This window comes from Coregonus lavaretus, assembly GCF_964263955.1.
Source record: "Coregonus lavaretus genome assembly, chromosome: 3".
Classification (NCBI taxonomy): Eukaryota; Metazoa; Chordata; class Actinopteri; order Salmoniformes; family Salmonidae; genus Coregonus; species Coregonus lavaretus.
Window position 1 is genome coordinate 10,565,434 of NC_139990.1, and position 6,492 is coordinate 10,571,925.

Here is a 6,492-nt window from a genome sequence, read left to right on the forward strand (position 1 = left end):
GTTACTGATGGTAGGCTTTGTTACTTTGGTCCCAGCTCTCTGCAGGTCATTCACTAGGTCCCCCCGTGTGGTTCTGGGATTTTCGCTCACCGTTCTTGTGATCATTTTGACACCACGGGGTGAGATCTTGCGTGGAGCCCCAGATCAAGGGAGATTATCAGTGGTCTTGTATGTCTTCCATTTCCTAATAATTGCTCCCACAGTTGATTTCTTCAAACCAAGCTGCTTACCTATTGCAGATTCAGTCTTCCCAGCCTGGTGCAGGTCTACAATTTTGTTTCTGGTGTCCTTTGACAGCTCTTTGGTCTTGGCCATAGTGGAGTTTGGAGTGTGACTGTTTGAGCTTGTGGACAGGTGTCTTTTATACTGATAACAAGTTCAAACAGGTGCCATTAATACAGATAACGAGTGGAGGACAGAGGAGCCTCTTAAAGAAGTTGTTACAGGTCTGTGAGAGCCAGAAATCTTGCTTGTTTGTAGGTGACCAAATACTTATTTTCCACCATCATTTGCAAATAAATTTATTAAAAATCCTACAATGTGATTTTCTGGAATTTTTTTCTCTCAATTTGTCTGTCATAGTTGACGTGTACCTATGATGAAAATTACAGGCCTCTCTCATCTTTTTAAGTGGGAGAACTTGCACAATTGGTGGCTGACTAAATACTTTTTTCCCCCACTGTATAGGTAGGGTAAAGTGACTAGGCAACAGGATAGATAATAGCAGCAGCAGCAGCATGTGGTGAGTGTGAAAGTGTGCCGTTGGGGTGTCAGTGTGTGTACTTAGTCATTGTAAGAGAGAGTTAGTGCAGAAAAGGGTCAATGCAAGTAGTCCGGGTAGCCATTTGATTAGCTAGTTATTTAGCAGATTAGCTCAGATTAGATTAGTGATCAACTCACCACACACACACAGATGTGGCTGTGACTTTACCTCCTTACTGCTCCTGGAAGTGATTATGTCACCAGGCCTAACACTGGGTGTGTGTGACTCCCTCTGTCTTCTAGATAATGTTACTCACACACAAACAGTTGCCATTCTGCAGTTCAGTGATAATTTCTCCCTTACTGTCTTTTCTTTCATGATGCATGAAGGCCACTGTTGGTGTGTGAGTAACATTCTCTAGAAGACAGAGGGAGTCAAACACACCCAGTGCTCATCAGGATGGGGAAAGCCTGTTTCTGACCACACAGCGTGCTGGGATTCTTTTTACATTTGAGTCATTTAGCAGACGATCTTATCCAGAGAGACTTACAGGAGCAATTAGGGTTAAGTGCCTTGCTCAAGGGCACATCGACAGATTTTTCACCTAGTCGGCTCGGGGATTAGAACCAGCGACCTTTCAGTTACTGGCACAACGATCTTAACCACTAAGCTACCTGCCGCCCACCAAGGCCATTGATAGGCTGAACGAGATGTGGTGATAAGTATTTGACGTGACCTTGACCAATAAGACACTAGCAAAAGTGGGGGTCCTCTGAATGGGAGACTAAGCTGCCCGACTAGAACTAACCAGAAGGGATGGCTAGAATCAGCTGACTGAAGCTGGACGTTTTAGCAGTTAGGATTAAAATTAGGTTTAGGGTAAGGAGCTAGGGTTCGTTTTAGGATTAGAGTTAGTAGCTAGGATTAGGGTTAAGGTTAGGTTTTGGGGTTAGGGTAAGGATTAGGTTTAGGGTTAGGGTATAAAAACACAGAAACAACACACACGCACACGCACACAAAGCCCAAGGACTTATCCTTTCCACTTTCCTTTCCATAGAGAATCTAGACTGATACTGTGAAACCTTGAAGCTAACATAAACAGTTATTAGTTCTAAATTGTTTTCAGCTCTGTCTGGGCTAAACTCTAGACAAGGATGATAAATTATAAACTTTTCTACAATTAATTGGTTTAAGAACTGTTACCTTTTAATAGAAAAACTGAAGAAAAAACTAAACTGAAGAAAAAAAAAATTATATATATATATATAAAACAAAAAGCGTTACCTTTATATATTGTTAGCAAAAATAATTCACCATGATTCGGATAGAAATTCAGTATAACATTATAGAACAGACATGTTTTGGCCACATATTGAATAAATACAGCTCATGTTGTCTCATACACCATTATACTGGACACCCAGCATGAGCTGCAGAGTATGAGACAGCAGTACCCTCTTGTGGTCAGAGCTGGTATAGCAGACCAGCCTGCTAGTACTTTAGTTACTGGATATGATTAGAGTGATGAGAGGTATGAGAGAGACAACTCACAGGGTTTGAGGTTTTGTGGAATATGTACTATCTATGTCATATATCCTACATATGTTAAGTGGGCAGATCTTATTTCACTGAGTTGTGGAGAATGAGGAGAGAGATTCTCTCTTTCCCCTCCTGTACCTCAAACCTCTTCAGTGGGTATTTTCCCAGGTCTCAGGAGAGAAGGTGTGTGTGTGTATAAGTGTGTGTGGTGTCTAATGTGATAAATAGTTAATAAGGCAGTTCTATACTTGGCGAGGATGGTGCCTGACACAGCAGATGTCACTCAGTCTTGTAATGACCCAGCTGGTCTCAGAGGATTAACAGAGTCTTGTAACAACCCAGCTGGTCTCAGAGGATTAACAGAGTCTTGTAACGACCCAGCTGGTCTCAGAGGATTAACAGAGTCTTGTAACGACCCAGCTGGTCTCAGAGGATTAACAGAGTCTTGTAACGACCCAGCTGGTCTCAGAGGATTAACAGAGTCTTGTAACGACCCAGCTGGTCTCAGAGGATTAACAGAGTCTTGTAACGACCCAGCTGGTCTCAGAGGATTAACAGAGTCTTGTAACGACCCAGCTGGTCTCAGAGGATTAACAGTCTTGTAATGACCCAGCTGGTCTCAGAGGATTAACAGAGTCTTGTAACGATCCAGAGGTCTCAGAGGATTAACAGAGTCTTGTAACGATCCAGAGGTCTCAGAGGATTAACCTTACACATGAAGACTTGTGTCCTAGCCTAAGCTAAGGCTTTAGCTTACAAGGCTAACACGGTAAAGTGGCACACAGAAGACCCATGTTTGAATCTTGGTTCGTCAAAAGAGAGATCAGGGTCCAGAGTAACGCCGAGGTCCTTCACAGTTTTATTTGAGACTACTGTACAACCATCAAGATTAATTGTCAGATCCAACAGCAGATCTGTTTCCTAAAACAGATCTCTGGACCTAAAACTAGCATCTCTTTTTTTGTCCGAGTTTAAAAGTAGAACATTTGCCGCCATCCACTTCCTTATGTCTGAAACACAGGCTTTCAGGGTAGGCAATTTTGGGGCTTCACCATTTTTCATTGAAATGTTCAGCTGTGTGTCGTCCTCTGTTACGGATACAGGTGTCTTTTTGTGTTTTTCCTCTCCTTCTGCCCTAATCACAGGTGTCCTGTATGTTCCTGATTGGTGGTCGTTGGGGTGTCTGCTGATTGCTGAGGTGGACATTCCTCTGCATTGCACCACCTGTTTCTGGTTTTTCAATCACACATCCCATTGTTTAAAAGCCGGTCAGTTGTGTTTGTTGTTAGAGACTATTTTCCGTATGTGAGTATGGATACTGTGGTGTCCTGTGTACTCACTCACTCACTCACTCACTCACTCACTCACTCACTCACTCACTGAAATCACACGCTTCTCCAAGTGCTGAAGATATTATTTTGAAATAATCAATAAAAACATAGATAATTAGAGAACTAACCAATATTCTGATCAATGTGATTTCAGCCTGGAACATGTTATCAACATTATAAAGAAAAATAAGTTTAATCGATTTAAACAGTAGTTAGCTGCATAATTTGCTAGTCTGTGCAGCAATATTGACTTTTTAAACATTTCAACTTTATACACTAGCGGTCAAAAGTTTTAGAACACCTACTCATTCAAGGGTTTTTCTTTATTTTTACTATTTTCTACATTGTAGAATAATAGTGAAGACATCAAAACTATGAAATAACACATATGGAATCATGTAGTAACCAAAAAAGTGTTTACAATTCTTCAAATAGCCACCCTTTGCCTTGATGACAGCTTTGCACACTCTTGGCATTCTCTCAACCAGCTTCACCTGGAATGCTTTTCCAACAGTCTTGAAGGAGTTCCCACATATGCTGAGCACTTGTTGGCTGCTTTTCCTTCACTCTGCGGTCCAACTCATCCCAAACCATCTCAATTGGGTTGAGGTCGGGTGATCGACTGTAAGTCGCTTTGGATAAAAGCGTCTGCTAAATGGCATATTATTATTATTATTATTATTGTGGAGGCCAGGTCATCTGATGCAGCACTCCATCACTCTCCTTCTTGGTCAAATAGCCCTTACACAGCCTAGAGGTGTGTTGGGTCATTGTCCTGTTGAAAAACAAAAGATAGTCCCACTAAGCGCAAACCAGATGGGATGGCATATCGCTGCAGAATGCTGTGGTAGTCATGCTGGTTAAGTGTGCCTTGAATTCTAAATAAATCACAGACAGTGTCACCAGCAAAGCACCTCCACACCATAACACCTCCTCCTCCATGCTTTACGGTGGGAAATACACATGCAGAGATCATCCGTTCACCCACACCCCGTCTCACAAAGATACGGCGGTTGGAACCAAAAATCTCAAATTTGGACTCCAGACCAAAGGACAATATTCCACCGGTCTAATGTCAATTGCTCGTGTTTCTTGGCCCAAGCAAGTCTATTCTTCTTATTGGTGTCCTTTAGTAGTGGTTTCTTTGCATCAATTCGACCATGAAGGCCTGATTCACACAGTCTCCTCTGAACAGTTGATGTTGAGATGTGTCTGTTACTTGAACTCTGTGAAGCATTTATTTGGGCTGCAATTTCTGAGGCTGCTAACTCTAATGAACTTATCCTCTGCAGCAGAGGTAACTCTGGGTCTTCCATTCCTGTGGTGGTCCTCATGAGAGCCAGTTTCATCATAGCGCTTGATGGTTTTTATGACTGCACTTGAAGAATCTTTCAAAGTTCTTGAAATGTTCCGTATTGACTGACCTTCATGTCTTAAAGTAATGATGGACTGTCGTTTCTCTTTGCTTATTTGAGCTGTTCTTGTCATAACATGGACTTGGTCTTTTACCAAATAGGACTATCTTCTGTATACCCCCCCTACCTTGTCACAACACAATTGATGGCCTTAAACACATTAAGAAGGAATGAATTTCCACAAATTAACTTTTAAGAATTGAAATGTTAATTGAAATGCATTCCAGGTGACTACCTCATGAAGCTGGTTGAGAGAATGCCAAGAGTGTGCAAAGCTGTCATCAAGGCAAAGGGTGGCTATTTGAAGAATCTCAAATATAAAATATATTTTGATTTGTTTAATACTTTTTTGGTTATGTCACGCCCTGATCTAGAGAACTCTTGTTGGTTGGGTCAGGGTGTGAGTTTCTGTTGAGATCTATGTTATTATATTTCTATGTTGTAGATCTAGGTTGATATTTCTATGTTTGGCCGGGTGTGATTCGCAATCAGAGGCAGCTGTCGCTCGTTGTCTCTGATTGGGGATCATACTTAGGTAGCCTGGTTGCCTACCTTAGTTGTGGGTTCTTGTTTGTGTTCCTGTTAGGCTTGTTGTGTGTATAGCCCATAGGACTTCACGTTTTCGTTATTTTGTCAAGTGTTTACTCGTCTTAATAAATATGTACGCATATCACGCTGCACCTTGGTCTGACCCGTCTCTCAACGATCGTGACAGGTTATTACATGATTCCATGTGTTATTTCATAGTTTGGTTGTCTTCACTATTATTCTACAATGTAGAAAATAGTAATAATAAAGAAAAGCCCTTGAATGAGTAGGCATTCTAAAACTTTTGGAATGATGCACATACAGTGTGAAGACACATTTCTTCTTAGTGGGACTCAAATAGAGAAAGGAGAGAGAGGGATAGAGAGAGAGAGGGATAGAGAGAGAAGCTACGGCTGTGCCAGAGTGGTGGGGAATGTCCTTTAACTAAGAGCAGTGTTTGGGACAGACATTGCGCCATCCTGTCCCAGGATCAGAGAGGGACAGACCCTGTCAGGTCTCCAGTGACAAGGTTACTGTGTGTGTGTGTGTCTGTCAGCGAGGGAGAGTGAAGGGCTCACCTCTTCCGTCCATCAAGTGTGTGCGTGTGTCTGTGTGTGTCAAATCACATTACATCACCACCCTCTGTTGACAAGTCACAAGATGATGTCAGATCACAGTCTGATTAGACTGACAGACTGTTGCATGCACGCACGCAGACACACTCTTACACACACAGACATACACACACACTCGCAAAATCGGAGGTCAGTTGACCTCAACACTGGTACTGAAGAGAAAAGAGAAGTTCTAGAATCTATGTGTTCTATTCAGGAACCCTTGGTGATGTCCCTGATTAGGATGGTCAGAATGTTCAACAGATACTTCTGACCTATACTGCCACTTCCTGTAGTTACCTGTCAGCGCTGACAGGGAGAATGCAGGGTATCGCAGAGGGGATTGATTATTGAACTAGTTC